The sequence below is a fragment of the Nerophis ophidion genome, linkage group LG25 (genome assembly GCF_033978795.1).
Source record: "Nerophis ophidion isolate RoL-2023_Sa linkage group LG25, RoL_Noph_v1.0, whole genome shotgun sequence".
Taxonomy (NCBI): domain Eukaryota; kingdom Metazoa; phylum Chordata; class Actinopteri; order Syngnathiformes; family Syngnathidae; genus Nerophis; species Nerophis ophidion.
In genome coordinates this window covers 9,704,568-9,727,067 of record NC_084635.1, presented here as the reverse complement: position 1 = coordinate 9,727,067, position 22,500 = coordinate 9,704,568, and the positions used below count along the sequence as shown (strand labels likewise).

General features: G+C 42.0%; 1 protein-coding gene across 1 annotated transcript in view; it reads right to left on the bottom strand.

The window, feature by feature from the left end:
• Positions 1–22,500, bottom strand: part of luzp2 (leucine zipper protein 2) — a 566,503-nt gene that overhangs the window by 265,952 nt on the left and 278,051 nt on the right. The window lies entirely within an intron of this gene.

The window sequence follows — 22,500 nt, the reverse complement described above, 5'->3', positions numbered from 1 at the left end:
AAGCCTCCTCTCTTCCTGTTTTTAAATCTCTCTTAAAAACATACTTTTATTCCTTGGCTTTTAGCACTGAGTGATATTCATCCTGCGATGGCGCCCCATTATACACCTGCTGTGAACCTGTTTTTATGTTTTATTTATTTATTTTTCATCATGTTCTGTTTGTGTTGTGTTATTTGCTTGGTCCTCATATTATCTTTTAACCTGCCCATTGTACAGCACTGTGGCTACACCTGTGGTAAATTTTAAATGTGCTTTATGAACAAAGTTGACTTGATGACCCAATGCAAACAACCTTCCCTAGTCATGGTGGAAAAAAAAAATCCAACGACCTCAAAATGTCAACAGACATGGTCACACATAACATGACCTGCTCACTGAACTTTGTGGACATTATATATATATTTTAAATCATGTCCCATTTAAATCCATTACAAAGTAAGGTGGTAAAAATGCAAAACACTCATGTATCCATATTTGGGGCATTTTAGCTTGCTTGATATTTCTGACTGATTACAACTTTATTTTATAACTTTACGGAGGTTGTCTTGGTAGTACACAAAGTAGAAGTTAAACTTTCACATACTCTTCATATCCAGTTTATTAATTACTAATAGCTATTAATATATAGAATCGGTGACAAAGGACAGCCTTGGCGGAGTCCAACCCTCACTGGAAATGTCACCGATTCTGTTCATAACTTTTATGGACAGAATTTCTAGGCACAGTCAAGGTGTTGAGGGGTTCCGGTTTGGTAACCGCAGGATTAGGTCTCTGCTTTTTGCAGATGATGTGGTCCTGATGGCTTCATCTGACCGGGATCTTCAGCTCTCGCTGGATCGGTGTGAAGCGACCGGAATGAGAATCAGCACCTCCAAGTCCGAGTCCATGGTTCTCGCCCGGAAAAGGGTGGAATGCCATCCCCGGGTTGGGGAGGAGAACCTGCCCCAAGTGGAGGAGTTCAAGTACCTAGGAGTCTTGTTCACCAGTGAGGGAAGAGTGGATCGTGAGATCGACAGGCGGATCGGTGCGGCGTCTTCAGTAATGCGGACGTTGTACCGATCCGTTGTGGTGAAGAAGGAGCTGAGCCGGAAGGCAAAGCTCTCAATTTATCGGTCGATCTACGTTCCCATCCTCACCTATGGTCATGAGCTTTGGGTCATGACCGAAAGGATAAGATCACGGGTACAAGCGGCCGAAATGATTTTCCTCCGCCGTGTGGCGGGGCTCTCCCTTAGAGATAGGGTGAGAAGCTCTGCCATCCGGGAGGAACTCAAAGTAAAGCCGCTGCTCCTTCACATCGAGAGGAGCCAGATGAGGTGGTTCGGGCATCTGGTCAGGATGCCACCCGAACGCCTCCCTAGGGAGGTGTTTAGGGCACGTCCAACCGGTAGGAGGCCACGGGGAAGACCCAGGACACGTTGGGAAGACTATGTCTCCCGGCTGGCCCGGGAACGCCTCGGGATCCCCCGGGAAGAGCTAGACGAAGTGGCTGGGGAGAGGGAAGTCTGGGCTTCCCTGCTTAGACTGTTGCCCCCGCGACCCGACCTCGGATAAGCGGAAGATGATGGATGGATGGATGGATATTAATATATACTAATCACTATATCCATTATACTAATATAATATGTACACACACATACATGTATAAGGCGCCATATGTATTTGCTCAGCTCTGTAGAGTTCTTGAGTTGGGGGCTACAAAATGATGCTGTGTGATCGTTATAAGGGGTTTTAAAGAGGTTTTCTGTGAGTCCAATGTATGTCTCTGTGTTAGAGTTGTCCTTGCGGGTGACATTGGCCTGGTAAACAACTGATATTTCTAAACGGTTTCCGTTGAGTGGGCAGGTAAGCCTTTGTCTGCAATTGCAGCTGTCTGTGACGTTAGAGTCGTTAGTGTCAGGCTTGTCCCTGACATTTTTGGTCTATGTCTTAGTTTTTCCTCTGCGTTTGTCTTTAGTTCCTGTCAGCACTCTTATTTTGGTTCTGTTTCCTGTTTGTCTACCTGGGTGCTGTGTAACCCTCAGCTGTGGCTGATTGGCACCTGGCCACACCTGGGATCAATCAGCCAGCCACTATTTGAGACCTGTTTTCTCCTCCAGTCAGGGCTGGATTATTGTCGTGTCAATGTCATTTTCTACTTGTCATTCCTACTGGTCGTGTGAATGCAGCGTAGCGGTAAGCTATATTTGGTAGATGTTTTGTAGCTTACTGTTTTTTGTTCCCTGCTTCCGATTTGTCTGTTCATAGCCCTTAGTTTGTTATGTCCGCCCACGTGCATGCTTTTTTGTTTGTACCCTTTGTTTGTTCTAGTTGTAGTATTTTAAAATAAACTATGTTTCCTGCAAAATGCCTCCCTCCTTCTCTGCATCTTGGGGTTCGTCACCAAATAACCCTGAGAGTTACAGTTGCTTGTCTGTGAGTGCTCGGGATCTTTTTGTTATGTGAGTCAATGGTTTGTTTGATATACTACATGCAGCTGTAGTTAAGTTTTAAGGTGTTCCTGTAGAATATTTTCCTGTCTAGATGTTTTTTGGGGAAGTGCCTGTCAATGTAGTGTACCCTATACATATGTAACAACCACAGACACTTCAATAAAATCCCCTGAAGAGCAGAGAAACCTGCAAAACAGCCTTGTAGGGATGAAATAGCCTGTGTTTTTTCCTGACCTAACGTGTGTATATATATATATATATATATAAATACATATATGTAGGTGTGGGAAAAATCACAAGACTACTTCATCTCTACAGAACTGTTTCATGAGGGGTTCCCTCAATCATCAGGAGATTTTAATGGAAGCATTCACATACAATGGTTTATATAGGGCACAGAGTGGGTGGGTACAGGCAGGCGTAGGGTGTGGTGATTGGCCCATGTGTTACCTAGGAGGTGTTTCCGTCTGTGGCGGCATGTTGAAATGATTTCACTGCGCTTGTTGAGGGATGATAGCTCTGGATGATATATAATAAACAGTTTCTCTTTTAAGCATAGGTTGCATCTTTTATTACCACTATTGTAAGGTGTGCTCGATGCAAGAATTTGCCATGTTATTGAATATTCAACATTATTGTATATATATTACTTTACATGAAGTCAGCTATCGGCCTTCGACCAAATTTTTTTAGCCCAATGCGGCCCCCAAGTATAAAAGATGGGACACCCCGGCTCTAAATGGTCCATGGATGTGGATGTGATGGTTGTGTAGCCATATGTGCCCTAGGATTGACTGGTGACCAGTCCAGGGTGTACCCCAACCCTAACCCAAAGTTTGTTTGTTTGTGTTTATTTATTCCAAGGACAATGTGCAGTTACATCCATCCAACCATCTTCTTCCGCTTATCCACGGTCGGGTCGCGGGGGCAACAGCCTAAGCAGGGAAACTTAGACTTCCCTCTCCCCAGCCACTTCGTCTAGCTCTTCCCGGGGGATCCCAAGGCGTTCCCAGGCCAGCCGGGAGACATAGTCTTCCCAACGTGTCCTGGGTCTTCCCCGTGGCCTCCTACCGGTTGGACGTGCCCTAAACACCTCCCTAGGGAGGCGTTCGGGTGGCATCCTGACCAGATGCCCGAACCACCTCATCTGGCTCCTCTCGATGTGAAGGAGCAGCGGCTTTACTTTGAGTTCCTCCCGGATGGCAGAGCTTCTCACCCTATCTCTAAGGGAGAGCCCCGCCACACGGGGGAGGAAACTCATTTCGGCCGCTTGTACCCGTGATCTTATCCTTTCGGTCATGACCCAAAGCTCATGACCATAGGTGAGGATGGGAACGTAGATCGACCGGTAAATTGAGAGCGTTGCCTTTTGCAGTTACATTCAAAATCAAAAAAGAGGGCTGCACCGGATTTAGCACCATGCTAATGTCCATCTGTAGTCCTTTATGGCACATTTAAATTTAAAATACAAGTACAATACATAAAGAAAGTGGGTGTTACAAATCAGTGAGGATGGTCTCCTGCTGGCCCCACTATGGACTGGACTCTCACTATTATGTTATATCCACTATGGACTGGACTCTCACAATATTATGCTAGATCCACTCGACGGACATTGCACGGGTCCCCACATCTGCGGTCCCCCTCCAAGGTTTCCCATTGTCCCATTGTGGGATCTGAGCCGAGGATGTCATTGTAGCTCGTGCAGCCCTTTGAGACACTCGTGATTTAGGGTCATATAGGTAAACATTGATTGATTGATTGAGTGAGCGGTCAAGTTACAGTATTTTAGCAGCATCATTTTGTCACACCGCGGCAAGGGATGTCTTGTTTTGGGTTTTTCCGTCTTATGGTTTGCATGTTTTAATTTGAAAAGTAACTCTCCTCTCATTTCAGGTCACTTTCCCTTCCTTTTGTGTCATCAGTCTGACGTCATCCCTGTTCTCTGATTGTTTCCAGCTGTTCCCTATCACCTTCATGTGTTTTATAAGCTCACGCCTTCCTTTGTTCTGTGCCAGATTGTCTCGTTTAGCGTCCGTGTCCTTGTCCATGCCTTGCCTTGTCTCGTGCTTATGTCCCTTGATCCTGAACCCCCTTTGTGAATATTTTGAGTTTTCCTTACTTCCTCCTCAGCAGAGTGATTTGGATTATTTCGTTTATTCAGCCGCAGTGGTAAGTTTCAGTTAAAATTTTTTCATTCATTCCTCAACTTTTTGAGTGACTATTTTTGTTAAAACTTTATTAGATTAGCTAGTGTAGAAATGTTCATAGATGTTGTTTTGGTCCTCCTGTTGGAGCGTTTTTTGTTAAATATTTTTTTATAGCATATACGGCGTCAATTATAGTTCGTCTTTCCTTTTGTGTTTTCGGTTGTTCCTTCTTTTTCTGGAACCTTTTCGCCGAGTAGTTTTTTTGTGATTATTATATCCATCCATCCATTTTCTACCGCTTATTCCCTTATGGGGTCGCGGGGGGCCCTGGCGCCTATCTCAGCTACAATCGGGCGGAAGGCGGGGTACACCCTGGACAAGTCGCCAACTCATCACAGGGCCAACACAGATAGACAGACAACATTCACACTCACATTCACACACTAGGGCCAATTTAGTGTTGCCAATCAACCTATCCCCAGGTGCATGTCTTTGGAAGTGGGATTATTATAGATATTGTTATTTCTTGACTTCGGAGATAAAAGGAAGTTGTCAAAATAAAAGCCTGTCCAAAGTCCCAACTCTGCATCTGAGTCCAATCCTTTTATCAAGCGTGACACATTTAAAGTGTAGAAGTGTAAAAAGTGCAACTGTTTTTTAATCAGCTGGGATGGTCTCTAGAAAAGTGATTGATTGATTGAAACTTTTATTAGTAGATTGCACAGTTCAGTACACATTCCGTACAATTGACCACTAAATGGTAACACCCGAATAAGTTTTTCAACTTGTTTAAGTCGGGGTCCACGTGAATCCATTCATGGTAATTGATGAATTGATGGATAATTGTTGTGGCTTTTCAATACCTGGCGACAGACTCATGATCACAGAAAGTGTAACGTGGTATCCTCTTTGTAATAAACGACGACGACAGTCTCTGACAAGGAGACTTATGATCAGCGATTGTACCATCAAGCACCTGGCCTTACAGCAAAGAAATTGAAATACCAAAAATTTCAGACATCTGCTGTTTGAAAGCAGACCCTGGCTGTCTTCGTGAAACTCATCAGACTCCAGAGAACGTGAATGAGGTTTTATTATTTGGCTCTCTATTATGGAGTACAAATATGTCCAAAGCTTTGGAGTCAGCGCAGGTCTGCAGTTGTTAAGGCTGACCCTGTTGTATGAAATAACATTTCGGAGGAAAATAAAGGCAACAGCACTTGATAACACCATCACCATTCAAGTAATGACTCAAAAAGGAAGCCAAGGCTACAGCATCAAGTCTGAGAGAGAGAACAACAGGGGTCCGGTCCCCAGTTGACAAGAACTAGTCGTCAGTATGATTAAAGTGTTAGCACAGTAAGTAATACATCCATGCTGCAATGCTCTCCCATATTTCGTATGTTGTAGCATATGCTAAAGCATATTTCTGCCACATCACGGCCAATTTTCATTTGCCAGCCCCGGAGCCTCTCCGGAATTCTTCAAATTCATGATTAACGTCCAAGGGCACTCTAAAAAACAACAACATGGAAAGTCATAGGGTCATTCCTAAAATGGAAATGGTCACATAGCTCGGAATTGGACTGATTGAAGCAGACACACACACGCTCCTGTGTTTAAGTGGTCTTTTTCACACACATACCAAAAATAAGCAGCTGTTTGAATTGAGTCATCATAATAACCATAATAACCAATCACCTTGTTGCGGAAATTGGGCACTTAGATATATTGATTCAAAATAATTGCGAACCATCCATCAATGATTTATTTTGAAAAATATAATAAAGAAAGTACCCAAAAACCCATTTAAGCGTTCGTTTTTGTCACTAGGGCATTTTAAAAGCGTCCGCACCCCCAGTAAGTACTGTGATTTCCAAACTATAAGCTGTTACCTTTTGCCCACGCTTTGAACCCTGCGCTTTGTACAATACTGCCAGTAATTTATGGATCTTTCCGGATTCACAATAAATATAGCCTCCTCACATCAGACAACTAAAAGTGTTTACCTCATTGGTGCCCACACTTTTTCAGCAGGCGTGCTATTTATCAAAGGACCAAGTTGAGAAGATTTACCTCATATATATATATATATATATATATATATATGCCCTGCGATGAGGTGGCGACTTGTCCAGGGTGTACCCTGCCTTCCGCCCGATTGTAGCTGAGATAGGCGCCAGCGCCCCCCGCGACCCCCAAAAGGGAATAAGCGGTAGAAAATGGATGGATGGATATATATATATATATTTATTAGGGGTGTGGGAAAAAATCAATTCGAATACGAATCGAATCGTTTATGTTGTGCGTTTCAGAATAGATTCTAATTTTTAAAAAATTTATTTTTATTTTTTATTTTTATTTTTATTTTTATTTTTTTATTTTTTTCATCAATCCAACAAACCACTACACAGCAATACCATAACCAATCCAATTCCAAAACCAAACCTGACCCAGCAACAGTCAGAACTGCAATAAACAGAGCAATTGAGAGGAGACACAAACACGACACAGAACAAACCAAAAGTATTGAAACAAAAATGAATATCATCAACAGTATCAATATTAGTTATAATTTCAGCATAGCTGTGATTAAAAATCCCTCATTGACATTATCATTAGACTTGACAACACACTGTCCAATGTTTTCACAAAGATAAAATGAGTCAGATTTTGGTTTGTTTAATAGTTAAAACAAATTTACATTATTGCAATCAGTTTATAAAACATTGTCCTTTACAATTATAAAAGCTTTTTACAAAAATCTACTACTCTGCTAGCATGTCAGCAGACTGGGGTAGATCCTGCTGAAATCATATGTATTGAATGAATACAGAATCCTTTTAAATCGGGAAAAAAATTGTTTTTGAATCGAGAACCGAATCGAATTGAAAAAAATCAATATATTATCGAATCGTGACCCCAAGAATCGATATTTAATCGAATCGTGGGACACCCAAAGATTCACAGCCCTAATATATATATATATATATATATATATATAATGTATACATACACATGTTAGGTCAGGAAAAAACACAGACGCTATATCATCCCTACAAGCCTGTTTCGCAAATTTCCCTACTCGTCAGGGAATTTTATTTACCGTATTTCCTTGAATTGCTGCAGGGCATATAGCAGTGGTCCCCAACCACCGGGCCGCAGAAGAATTTTTTATTAATTTTTATTAAAAAAAAAAAAAAGTTTTTTTTTTTTTATTAAATCAACATAAAAAACACAATATGCACTTACAATTAGTGCACCAACCACAAAAAACTCCCTTTTTCATGACAAAGAAAAAAATTAAAATAAAAAATAAATAAAAAAGGACGCCCGGCCCCACCCACCCCCCCGCCCACCCGGGCCGCGGGACAAATTATTAAGCGTTGACCGGTCTGCGGATACAAAAAGGTTGGGAACCACTGGCATAAAGTATGCGCCTGCCTTGAATTACAGCCGGGTCGATCTCGCTTCCCAAAATAACTAGCGCATGCTTAGTATTACCGCCCGGTCAAACTCGTGACGTCACGAGTGACACTTCCCCTGTCATCATTTTCAAAATGGAGGAGGCTGATTTCAATACCGGTCATTTGAAATCGCATAAAGGGAAGAAGATTAGGAGCTATTCAGTAGGATTTAAGGTCCAAGCTTACATCACACTAAAATTTTCACTGCATACCTTTGGTAAGTGCCGGAGTGAGAAGAGGTTTCAAAATAATTAACGCATGCTTACTTTTACCGTATGCCTTTGGTAAGCGCTGGAGTGAGAAGAGGTTCTAAATTAATTAGCGCCCCGGCGGCAATTCAAGGAAATACGGTATTTAAAATCCCAGGGAAACCTGCGAAACAGGCTTGTAGGGATGATATAGCCTGTGTGTTTTTTCCTGACCTAACGTATATTTCGCTCTAATCCGCATTGAGCACTGTAGAACGGATAAACCACAGAAACCTATATATATATATATATATATATGTATATATATATATGTATATATATATATATATATATATATATATATATATGGGCTTCACGGTGGCAGAGGGGTTAGTGCGTCTGCCTCACAATACGAAGGTCCTGCAGTCCTGGGTTCAAATCCAGGCTCGGGATCTTTCTGTGTGGAGTTTGCATGTTCTCCCCGTGAATGCGTGGGTTCCCTCCGGGTACTCCGGCTTCCTCCCACCTCCAAAGACATGCAGCTGGGGATAGGTTGATTGGCAACACTAAATTGGCCCTAGTGTGTGAATGTGAGTGTGAATGTTTTCTGTCTATCTGTGTTGGCCCTGCGATGAGGTGGCGACTTGTCCAGGGTGTACCCCGCCTTCCGCCCGATTGTGGCTGAGATAGGCGCCAGCGCCCCCCGCGACCCCGAAAGGGAATAAGCGGTAGAAAATGGATGGATGGATCGATATATATATTTAATGAAGAGATGAATATAACCTTAAAGTCCTCCTCTCTTTCCAACACCACATGAAAGTGGTTGTTTTTAGCTTTTAATCTGTCCAGCTTCCATTCTCGTTTTTACGCCCTTTACAATAAATACATTGGACTTAACTCCGTGCTCGATAGCTTGTATGTGTTTGTTTTCCGATACTTTTGTTTTTTTTAGCGAAATCAAGGTAGAGCAGCACTTTTATTGTGAAAACAGGAAATGTGCTGTCGGCCTTTACGCTTTGACGGCCGATACGGGTAAATAGTCTGTTAATTAAAAAAGTGCTTCCCGTCTTTTTTTGTTCCTTCGTACACTGAGCAGCATCCAGCGTCATCTCAGAAGATCCTTGGGTGTCGTGAATGCCAATCAATTGACGGAAGTGAGGTTATAGTGAAGATCGATAAACAGTCACTTTTAGGTCATTTATTTATTTTTTCTAATGTGTCGCAATCGACTGACACACACTCCCCGATTGTTATAACGGGCAACCCTGCTTCACGTCAAATAAAACGCACTCACACAATCATTCAGTGCGTTGTGGACTCACCCTCATCATGGCGACGACACGACAAAATGCACAAAAAGCTGCCCCAAAGCAAATGTGAATTATATTTATATAGCGCTTTTCTCAAGTGACTCAAAGCGCTTTACAGAGTGACACCCGATATCTAAGTTACATTTAAACCAGTGCGGGTGGCACTGGGAGCAGGTGGGTAAAGTGTCTTGCCCAAGGACGCAACGGCAGTAACTAGGATGGCGGAAGCGGGAATCGAACCTGCAACCCTCAAGTTGCTGGCACGGCCACTCTACCGCCCGAGCTATGCCGCCCCATATAAATTAGCCATCGGAATAGGAAACAGCTGCCGCGCGGAACGGAAATACCCGACCACCAAAGGGCCTCGAAAGGTAAAATCGAATGTGTAAATTAACACAAGCACCTGTGTAAATATTTCATGTTTCAATGTCTACACTTGCAACTTAGAGACTTGTGCGGCTAATATATGTACAAAATTAAATTTGATCTTATCTACAACCGTGTCTCTTGTAAAATACTGTAACTCAGTTTTAAGCCGTCTTTGCGTTTAAAAGGTGACAAAACAAATTAGTGTATCATTTAATCCTAAACTGTACCTCATTAATACTTCATTTTATTTTTAGAGCATGTCGAGGGCCAATAGAAAAGAAAAAAAAAAAACAAGTGGTCAGACAAAAATGGCCCGAGGCCACACTTTGAGCACTTAAAGATGATTTGTGCAGCCTGCTCACACATACTGGCAATTTAGTGTCCCTGATTTATCTAACGGTTCTGCTTTAGGACTGAAACACTGGGTATCTGTCAATTGCTCCTTGAAAAACACAATTGAGCCATTTAGAAACAAAAGTACGGGTCCCACATTGAGCCTAAAACGGACACACTTCCTCCCGTGTTACCGTGACAAAGCGTTCTATCCGACATACGTATTCCAAGTCTTGTTCTGTGACCATGTTCTTAACGTCAACTCGCGGGGGCAGCAACCTAAGCAGAGAAGCCCAGACTTCCCTCTCCCCAGCCACTTCCTCCAGATCCTCCCCGAGGCGTTCCCAGTCCAGTCGGGAGACATAGTCTTGCCAAGGTGTCCTGGGTCTTCCCCATGGCCTCATGCCGTTCGCACATGTCCTACACACCTTCCTTGAGAGGCCTTCGGGTGGCATCCTGAGCAGATGCCGGAACCACCTCCTCTGGCTCCTCTCGATGTGGAGGAACAGTGAGCTACCCCCGGATGACAGAGCTCCTCACCCTATCTCTAAGGGAGAGCTCCGCCACCCGGCGCAGGAAACTAATTTCAGCCGCTTGTACCCGTGATCTTATCCTTTCTGTCATAACCCAAAGCTCCTGACCCATAGGTGAGGATGGGAACGTAGATCGACCGGTAAATTTAGAGCTTTGCCTTCCGGCTCAGCTCCTTCAACGGATCTGCATTACTGAAAACGCCGCACCGATCCGCCTGTCGATCTCACGATCCACTCTTCCCTCACTCGTGAACGAGACTCTGAGGTACTTGAACTTGTCCGCATGGAGCAAGATCTCCTCCCCAACTCCGAGATGGCACTCCACCCTTTCCAGGGCGAGAACCATGGACTCGGACTTGGGAGATGCTTTACACTCGGCTGCGAAACGATCCAGTGAGAGCTGAAGATCCTGGCCAGATGAAGAGCCAGAAGGACCACATCATATGCAAAAAGCAGAGAACTAATCCTGCAGCCCCCAAACCGGAACCCCTCAACGCCCTGACCGCGCCAAGAAATTCTGTCCATAAAAGTTATGAACAGAATCGGTGACAAAGGGCAGCATTGCCGGAGTCCAACCCTTATGTGCTCTGTGACCAATAAGAACGAAATGATCTTTGGTGGAATAATGTATACGCCGCTACCTTTTGTGACAGAGTGCACGGGTTCAAATCCCCGCCAGGGTTCAGGAAAGGAACAAGTAAAAACACAGTTAGTTTTTATATCATGTTAACGTTGTTATTGTGTATTAAAAGATACATTATTGAACTTTTGTTTTGTACCTACTCACTGTATTCATATTTCTCCCATTGAAGAAAGTGAGGTAAGCCAGCAAGTCGTCCTTTGTTTATTTTTCAGGGGATTGGCACCCTTGCTCACAAACAAAGATGCAAATATGCAAATTTAACAAAAATAACTGAGCTAAAGAAACAACCTTTCTTCCAAAACCTTTGTATTTAGGCCTGGGGCGACGATACATTGACCTACAATTTATTGCACGTAAGCATACTTGCCAACCTTGAGACCTCTGAATTCGGGATATGGTGTGTTGGGGGCGTGGTTGGGCGGGCGAAGTTTAGGTGAAGCCGGCATACCCTTTCCCCTTCGAGCTGTCCTGCATGAAATGAAATTCTTTTTGCCAATCATTTTGTAACATGCAAGCGTATTTCTTCTTCTTAATCGTCGTCCCCACCTGCTTAGTCTCCCTCTTGTTGTGTGTACAGTTGTGCACTGAGCTCCGAAAGCCGTAGATGCTATTGTAGCATCCCGGAAGAGTTAGTGCTGCAAGGGTTTCTGGGTATTTGTTATGTTGTGTTTATGTTGTGTTACAGTGCGGATGTTCTCCCAAAATGTGTTTGTCATTCTTGTTTGGTGTGGGTTGACAGTGTTGCGCATATTTGTAACAGTATTAAAGTTGTTTATACGGCCACCCTCAGTGTGACATGTATGGCTGTTGTGTGTGCTTGAAATCAACGTTGTCATTTATTTTGTCTGGGTCGAAATCGGGAGAAATTCGGGAGAATGGTTCCCCCGGGAGATATTTGGGAGGGGCACTGAAATTCGGGAGTCTCTCGGGAAAATTGGGAGGGTTGGCAAGTATGCACGTAAGCGATATTCGTTCAAAAACAAGTCCGAAATACTGCAACGCGCAACTCACGAAATTTTCGAATGACTTCAAAAAAAAAAACAAGCCCAAAGTTGCTCATAATATGCAACGTTTGCAACACTAGCTGGTACTTTCTGTTTTTTCTTGGAGCCATAATAGAGCAGGTCGGTACCATTTTGCTGGGAAGGGTCCTGCCGTGATTCTAAACATTCAATGGAAAAAGTGGAAGCGCGATCAAAACATTTGTGTAAATTTATCATGATACATTTAAGGCCAAAGTTTTAATTAGCTGAGAGAATTTGGAAAATAAGCATTATCAAAATTCAAATAATGACTTTATTCAACCCTTGTGTGGTGTTTGGGTCTGTGGGACCCGTTTTCATTTTTTATCAAACGAAAAATGATAAAAATAATTATTTTTTCAAACTGAGACTCACTGACTTTGGCTCATTTTCTGTGAAGAACTTATATCAAAATACATATTTAATGAACACACACCAAACACCCCCCTACACATTTCTATTACATATAAGGTGCCCGGGTCCACTGGACCCGGGGCTAAGAGAAGTGTAGAAATGGATGTTCTGAGTACCACACACACACACACACGCCTAGATGGGAGGAGGCAGAGTGTAGGTACACAGAACATCAGAGGGTCAAATGTGCGAGAAAATGAGAGCAGACAGTGTTGACAAACAATGTTGAAACCTTGTGTGGGAACCGCAGGTGCAGAAACACAAAAGAAGAATCCCTGTGGGATGCAGACATTAGCAGAGAAATTTTCCGTGCAACGTTCATATTGTTGTTAGTCAGCCAGCCTTTGTGGGTCTGATGTAATCGTCGCAATTTGTGGCTTTTAATGCCTCACAATCAAATACTTTTATGTTGAAATACTGAACATTAGCAGAGAAATTTTCCGTGCAGTTTTCATATTGTTGTTAGTCAGCCAGCCTTTGTGGGTCTGATGGAATCGTCGCAATTTGTGGCTTTTAATGCCTCACAATCAAATACTTTTATGTTGAAATACTGAACAGATGTTTATTGGGATAATGTAAACATCTGTTCAGTATTTTAACATAAAAGTGTTTGATTTTTAGGCATTAAAGGCTACAAAAAAACAACAACAACAACAAATCAGCACCCCTAGCGATTAGACATTTATATCATGCCTTAGAATGAAAAAAAAACAACATTTATGACAAAGTTGTCATGATGATTTTACCGCAGTGTGTCAGACGGAAGTTAAAAATGAACAAAACACAAGAAGTGTGAAGTGAATTATATTTATATAGCGCTTTTCTCTAGTGACTCAAAGCGCTTTACATAGTGAAACCCAATATCTAAGTTACATTTAAACCAATGTCGGTGGCACTGGGAGCAGGTGGGTAAAGGACTGGATTGGACTTTCACAATAATATGCTAGATCCACTCGACGTCCATTGCACCGGTAGCATTGGGGGGTCGGGGAGGTCACCCACATATGCAGTCCTCTCCAAGGTTTCTCATTGTCATCCCACTGGGTTGAGTTTTTCCTTGCCCTGATTTGGGATTTGAACCGAGAATGTCGCTGCGGCTTGTGCAGCCCTTTGAGACACTTGTGATTTAGGGCTATATAAATAAACATTGATTGATTGATTGAAAGTGTCTTGCCCAAGGACTCAACAGCTGTGACTAAGATGGCAGAAGCTGGGATCGAACCTGGACCCCTCAAGTTGCTGGCACGGACATTCCACCAACCGAGCGGTATGGCGATATAAGAAAGCAACTGAAAATAACGACTACCAAGGCAAAATTAGTTGGGCAGATTCCAGCCATACTGAGATTTAGCTATTTCATATTTACGCATACTTGCCAACCCTCCCGGATTTTCCGGGAGACTCCCTAAATTCAGCGCCTCTCCCGAAAACCTTCCGGAAGAAATTTTCTCCTGAAAATCTCGCGAAATTCAGCGGAGCTGGAGGAAGCGGACCTGAGTGTGGACAGCCTGTTTTCACGTCCGCTTTCCCATTATATAAACAGCTTGCCTGCCCAATCACGTTACAACATCTACGGATTTTAATAAAAAACTGCACACACAAGGAGACGAAGCAGAAGAACGAGGAAGTTACAGCCATGGCGACGTTGTCTGTAGTAGAGTGATTGTATGTTGTCTGTAGCCATCTCCTGGTTAATGTTGGCTATAGCGTTATGGGGTTGCTTTTTGATTGGGCAACGATTTATGTGGTGTTGCGCACCTGACGGCAAGTGACCCTCACCAGTACCCAAATGGCAGAACAAAGGTTACTCAAATAGTGAAAGGTAGGTGTTGTTGTTGTTTTTTTTTAGTAACCAGCAAGCACAGTACAGTTAGTAGAACAACCGTGTTTTTATTACTGTGTATTTGATCGGTGCCGTTTGAAATTCAACTATTTATTTTATTTATATATATAATAAAATAAATATATATAGCTAGAATTCACTGAAAGTCAAGTATTTCAAAGATATATATATATATGTATATGAAATATATATGAAATTCACGAGTTGGTGAATTGCAGATGTAAATATACTCCTACCCTCTTAACCACGGCCTGCCCCAACCATGCCCCCGACCACGCCTCCGCTCCACCCCCGACCACACCCCCCACCCCCCACCCCCCACCTCCCGAAATCGGAGGTCTCAAGGTTGGCAAGTATGAATTTAAGGCTAGATTAATTATAGCATTAGGGGGGGGTTGCAAATTAATTGGTTATTAGGAAGGAGCGTCCAATGCCTGTCAGGAATTTTAATATATGTCTTTAGCAGAGCATGACCACCACCTGACGTCTGCAAAAAACAAACAAGTAAAGCATGTTTACTAGCTGCTATATAAACTTTACAGACAGCGGAGGATATTGATTGTATGCATGCCAATGTATGTCAGACACTATAATGTGTTTTATTATCTAGCGAGTGACCGTGATTAAACAACTGGTGCCTTTGCATTGGCCAAATAGTAAAACCCACATTGATATAGAGTCGCTTTGCAGAGTCTCCTTCTTCACACTAAGCAAACACAAACTCAATCAGCACTGGGAATATCAAATCTTTTCATTTTTATCATTGATTCACAGAAAGTGCATTGCATTGGGATTTAAGAAAAATGTCGTTTTCGTGGGTTTCAACCGGCAAAAAACTGGCCGCAATAAAAGCCAAGTAGGACAATCCAATGTTTACTTTTGATGTATTCAAAGAGCTGAAGTCGAAAATGTTAAAAAAAAAAAATCATCCACAAAGGCAAGCATAAAAAGCCAGAGGGTCCATGCTGGCAAAGTATGAGATCCTAAGCTTTAGGAATTGCATTCACATTACAAGTCTTTGTAAATTCTTATGCCAAACTCAACGCATTATTGAAAAGTTGTACTCGGGATTTGCTCATCATTCATGTTTTGCGATTGTTCGACTACAAGAAGGCTTAAAGCATTGGAATAGACGTAATTAGCATGTTAGATGAATAATTTAACTGATTAACTTGCAGGCTTTTTCATGCATAACTAGATGCCAATTACGTTCCCTCGACATTTAGCACTAGATGGTGTACTTGGGAGATGCTAATATCATTAGACAGACAGGCACTTCATTGCGAATGAAAACGCATTTGTCACAACATTGTTGCAATTTAAGAAACAAGTCACAGACTCCCTCCAACTGTAAAATGCAGACAGATTCCATCAAGCATCCATTCACATTGGATATGACTTGACAAATACACCAGAATTTTATAGTGACGAAGGGTGGGTGCTGTATTCCGTACTTTTATCGGCACCAGACGAAGTCCGCCCGGATTTCCGGATGTCAATTCACGTAAAATTAAACGTTGCAATATGTCAATACCTTTGTTGCTCGCGACATAGCGTTCCAGACGAAACACCAGCTCAAACACTTGGCAAGGAAACAATTATCCCTCGTCTTGTGTCAGGGTCGGCACCGACCCGTTTTAGTTTTTCAATGCATAAAAAGAACCACATAAATTTATTTTTTTGCCTCAAGGCTTGTTGACTTAGTCAGGAACCTCTATTTCAACAAAATAAAACTTTATTTCGTATTATTTATTTATTTTTCAATAAATTATAAAATGCTTTGGTTGAAATTATGACCTTGGCGTTGTTCGGGTCGGTTTCGACCCAGTTATAAAAATAAGATTAACAAGCAATAATTCGAGCCAAAACTGAACACACTGAAAGCCAGCTTATCTGCCAATCCTGTGAGCTTTGGGGGATTCTCATTTGACCTTTTTATCCAGTACAAAAACAAACAAAATGTCCAGACATGTGAGGTCAATTCGGTATAAAATTACTAAAATGAAAAAAAAAAAAAAAACACATTTATTTAAGCGATTTGTTCTAATAACCCTCAGTAATAGTCAGGTAACACAATTTTTTATTTATTCATACGATTCTCTTGAGGTTCATTTTTACCATTTTTTAAATTAAAATCGAGGGGTGTACTGACAAAAAAAAAGGCCCAATGGCCCACACCAAAAATATCAAAACCAATATTTTCATGGATAAGGAAGCCTAACAAGGTAACCAAGAGATGAGAAACAAATTGGATGATAGATAGTTGTTTTTAGTGTATTTTACAGCTTATTTAAGACATGGGTCAAAACCGACCCGTTAATATAAGAGATGGTAACAGAAAGCTAACACAAGAGGAAGGTTATTGAAGCAGCGCTCGGAGTGTAATGTTGGATTTTACATTGCCAACAAGGCAAGTATGTCTGATAAAAGTGTCAGCGTTATTTGGTGACGAACCCCAAGATGCCGAGAAGGAGGCAGGCATTGTGTAACAAAACATGATTTAATTAAACACTAAAACAAGAACAAACCAAAAGGGTACCAACAAAAGGCGCGCACAAGGCGGATAACAAACTTGGCTAAGAACAAAAACACTTACTATGACACGACAGAACTATGGCATGAGCAGAGTGAACAGAAGTAGAAAAAGCTACAAGCGACAAGACAGGTAGTGGTGACATCGACAGGACATGACACAACATGACAATAATCTAGCACAGACTGGATGGGAAGGCAGGTTTAAATAGCAGCTGGCTGATTGACACCAGGTGTGGCCAGGTGCAAATCGGCCACAGCTGAGGGGAGACAAACAGCAAACAGAACCAAAACAAGAGCGCTGACAGGAAATTCTACACACACACAAGAGGAAAAACTAAAACACAACCAAACATTCAGGGGCAAGCCTGACAAAAAGGGCTTTACTTTTCAAAATGTGCCTTGGCTAATTTGCTAATGATTACCATTAGTAAATTTACATGGTGTTTTAAACTCCTCCAAATTTAGGCATCAAAACTACAACGATGGCTACGTTCACACTGCAGGGTACGATGTCCAATTCTGTTTATTGTTTTTTTTCCTCAAAAACAAATGTGAAAAGGACCAGCATGCAGACACGACGTCATGATGTGCAGCAGCATTTACGAAAGAATCATGGTTCCAATTCTATTCAGTCTCAGTTCTGGTGCATTTGTGGCAAACAGGGCGCCATGTTTCGTACCAACTTTGAAACCGATTCGGCCATACTCTCTCTATACACAGCTCTGCCCTAGCCTGTACACTACTGCAATATAATACTTGCAAATGAGACCCAGAAATGTTATAAGAAAAACTGGGCAGTACAATTATCATAATCATCTAAAAATAAATCAATGGGTTATACTTGTATAGCGCTTTTCCACCTTTTTAAGGAACTCAAAGCGCTTTGACACTATTTCCACATTCACCCATTCACAAACACATTCACACACTGATGGCGGGAGCTGCCATGCAAGGCGCTAACCAGGACCCATCAGGAGCAAGGGTGAAATGTCTTACTCAAGGACACAACGGCCGTGACTGGGATGGTCGAAGGTGGGCATTGAACCAAGAATCCTCAGGTTGCTGGCACAGCCACTCTCCCAACTGCGCCAATCTAGTCATCTAATTTTAAATGCTACATTAAAGAATGATATTTAACTATTAAACAATTCACATTTATTAACAAGCACAGTGGTACCAAAAATTGGCACTGTTAAGTAGCGGGAATTGGTATTGCTTCAAATAGCGACAATACTAAAAAAAGGACTACAAAGGCAGACCCTCGCAATTTTTCAGGAATTATGCAGATCCCAAATACAGATCAGCAGGTACCGGAAGGTAAGAAAAGTTGATTTTGTATTGTATTGTGAAACAAAATGCCAGATATTATCCATCCCATCCATCCATTTTCTACCGCTTATTCCCTCTTGGGGTCGCGGGGGGCGCTGGCGCCTATCTCAGCTACAATCGGGCGGAAGGCGGGGTACACCCTGGAAAAGTCGCCACCTCATCGCAGAGCCAACACAGATAGACAGACAACATTCACACACTAGGGCCAATTTAGTGTTGCCAATCAACCTATCCCCAGGTGCATGTCTTTGGAAGTGGGAGGAAGCCGGAGTACCCAGAGGGAACCCACGCATTCACGGAGAGAACATGCAAACCCCACACAGAAATCTCTTACCTTATAGACACCCCATAATAATACACGTATGTTGAAGCACAGTACAATCCATCAAGCGGTACGGCTTCATAGCTTACCAAAGGCGTACTAAAACGTTTTGATATATTTTTGTGCGCCGTGTGTAATGTTATATATTTTTTAATGGAACATATACATTGTTGATGTTTGTGATGGGAGATGTGGCCAACGCTGTCTGCAGAGCAAAGGTCACCCCCTCTGTCCATGGTTCTGGCGACGGCGCACCATCAGGCAGGGGCGAGGCAGAGCTGACAGCGAGACACAGCTGGCAGGTGATTGGATATCACAGGTGGTACGTTTTAATCTAATAATCTGTTATCTTTAACAGCAAGCGGTAGGGAGAAGGATGGAGATAGGATAGGGGCATGACTGAAATGTTACGTTGTGTGGAAGAAAGAGTTTGACAAAAACCTACAGTATATGCATTAAACACTTTGTTAAAAACTGCACGCTTGGCTCCCGTGAAGTGTCTGTCAGTGGGACCGCTAGGAAGCCACTTCCACAATGTTTTTTTACTTGAGTCATATTGCATTCCACACATCTCTTTTATGTTTGACTGTCATCTACTGGTCACACTTATCATTTCACCATGTACCAAATAAAATAGCTTCGAGGTCGGTAAGCAAAACCAGAATTATTCCGTACATGAGGCACACTGTCAATTTTTGACAAAAAAAAAAATATTTTAAGAGTGCCTTATATTCCGGAAAGTACGGTATATGATTTAAAAAATGTGTAGGGTGTGTTAAGTCTTGGTGATCATGTTTAGTTTGGCTATGTTCTGTTTGGTTTTTGCACTCTGTCAGTTCCTGTTTTTTCACTCCCTGCTTTGTTTCCATGGCAACCCATTAGTCCTCACCTGATTCATTTGGACTCGCGCACCTGTTATTAATCACGTCACCTCTGTTTAAGCCTGTAGTTGCCAGGCAGTCAGCCTGGTGACATCACCTTCTACACACCCTTGTTATTCATGCTGATGATCCATGCTGCTCTTTTTTATGCTCTTTTCTCGTTCAAAGTAAGTTTTCTTTATCCATGCCATAGTTAGCAAGTTTTGTTTTTTGTCCATAGTTTTGTCTTTCTGGTAGTTTTGTTTTCTTAGCCAAGTTTTGAAACTCTGCATAGAGCGCATTTTGTTTCTTCCTTTTTAAAGTCATGTTTTTACCTTCATGCCATGTCCGATCCAGTCGCTTTTCCACAGGGGAAAACAAATCACACCAAAGTCCACGTCATGACAGGGTGAAACATAAGACTTGACTCGCACATTCAGCTTCATGGCAAAGACTACTTCCCGACTAGACAACAAAGAGCAGCTGAGAGCTGTGCATGGCCAAATCGGTTTTAAAATTCTGAGCAAAAGTGGCGTCCTGAAGTCACGTGAGAAAGAGTATGGCCATGGTCAAAAGACGGGCGCCATGTTTGGTACCAACTTTGAAACCGAGTTGGCCATACTCTCTCTATACACAGCTCTGCCGTAGCCTGTACACTACTGCCGTATAATACTTGCAAATGATGGGCCAGAAATGTTATAAAAAAAATAAGATATAACAGCTGCACAGCACAGCTATCATAATCATCTCATTTTAAATGTTACATTCACAAATAAGATTTATTATTAAACAATTTACATTTATTAAGGTACCAAAAATCAGTATTTTTTAGTAGCAATAATCGATATTGCTTCAAATGTGATGGCGACAATACTAATTTATTTTTTTTCCTTCGCGCCAGTCATGTGACGACGACACAGTAAAATGTATTCTCTTGTTTGTCATGGCTAAGCCGAATCATTTTTACAGTGTCATATATGAGCCCACCGCCTTCGAGACGGTCCTCCTATATTTCACAAGACCGGGGGTTATAAATGAAGCTTGCTCGGCTTTTCAACACCGAATGCGAGATGCCGCTCTCCGACTCCTTCTCTTCTCTTTATAGCATCAACCTCGACGACGTGGCCCCAATCTACGGAGTCGTATCATCATAATTTATGTCTTTTAAAAGCCTCTCAGAAACCCCACAGCCATCTCCCATCAAATATTAACTGTGATTCCACGCACGGTGTCTTTTCAAGGTTGTGTGATCCCGTGCCCCTTGTTCTTGTTCTCAGTTTCAACTCGGTATTTAGTTTTTGTTGTTGTTGTTGTTCTCAAACAAATATCTTGTTGCCCGACATCAATGTTTCTATCGGATGGAACCAAAGATACTTTAAAACAAAGAAAGACATGTTAACCCAGACGTCTGTTGTGACATTTAATCACGAACAAAAAAAAATACATATATATATATATATATATATATATATATATATATATACATATATATATATATATATATATATATCTTGATTGGATTATCCAGAGAATAGTGCTTGATACCGTGGTAGAGCGCAATATGTATGTGTGGGAAAAATCACAAGACTACTTCATCTCTACAGAACTGTTTCATGAGGGGTTCCCTCAATCATTCCATTACAGACGCCATTTTCATTTTTTCAAACACATTACAAACACCGGGTCACAGCTCTGTTATTTTCCGTTTTTTCGACTATTTTTTGGAACCTTGGAGACATCATGCCTCGTCGGTGTGTTGTCGGAGGGTGTAACAACACTAACAGGGAGGGATTCAAGTTGCACCACTGGCCCGAAGATGCGAAAGTGGCAAGAAATCTGCTGCCAGACCCCCATTGAATGTGCCGGAGTGTCTGCACATTTTACCGGCGATGACAGACATGTCACAGAGATGTATGGATAACCTGCAGATGCATTTGCAACGATAAAGTCAACGAAATCACAAAGGTGATTTTGTTGATGTTCTTGACTTATGTGCTAATCAGACATATTTGGTTGCGGCGTGACTGCCAGCTAATTGATGCTAACATGCTATGCTAATCGATGCTAATATGCTATTTACCGGCGGTGCTAAGGCAGACATGGCACAGAGATGTATGGATAACCTGCAGATGCATTTGCAACGATAAAGTCAACAAAATCACAAAGGTGAGTTTTGTTGATGTTATTGACTTATGTGCTAATCAGACATATTTAGTCGCGGCGTGACTGCCAGCTAATCGAAGCTACAATGCTACTTCGGCTAACTGTATGTACATTTGAAACTATATTACGTTTCCTTCCACCCACATTTAATGCGAAAAAAACACTTACCAATCGACGGATTTAAGTTACTCCAGTGTCACAAGATGCAAAAGTCCTGATCGTTTGGTCCGCACATTTTACCGGCGATGCTAACGCAGCTATTCGGCCATGCTATGGTTATAAATAGCGTCAATAGCTATTCACTCAAAAGCTTCAGTTTCTTCTTCAATACTTTCATACTCCAACCATCCGTTTCAATACATGCGTAATCTGTTGAATCGCTTAAACCGCTGAAATCCGAGTCTGAATCCGAGCTAATGTCACTATATCTTGCTGTGGTATTCGTCATTGTTTGTTTACATTGGCAGCACTGTATGACGTCACAGGGAAATGGACAGTGTCTTGGCAGAGAGTAAAAAAAAGGCACTCAAACCTTTTTTTAGGGATATTCCGGGACTGGTAAAATTTTGAAAAAAAAATCAAAAAAT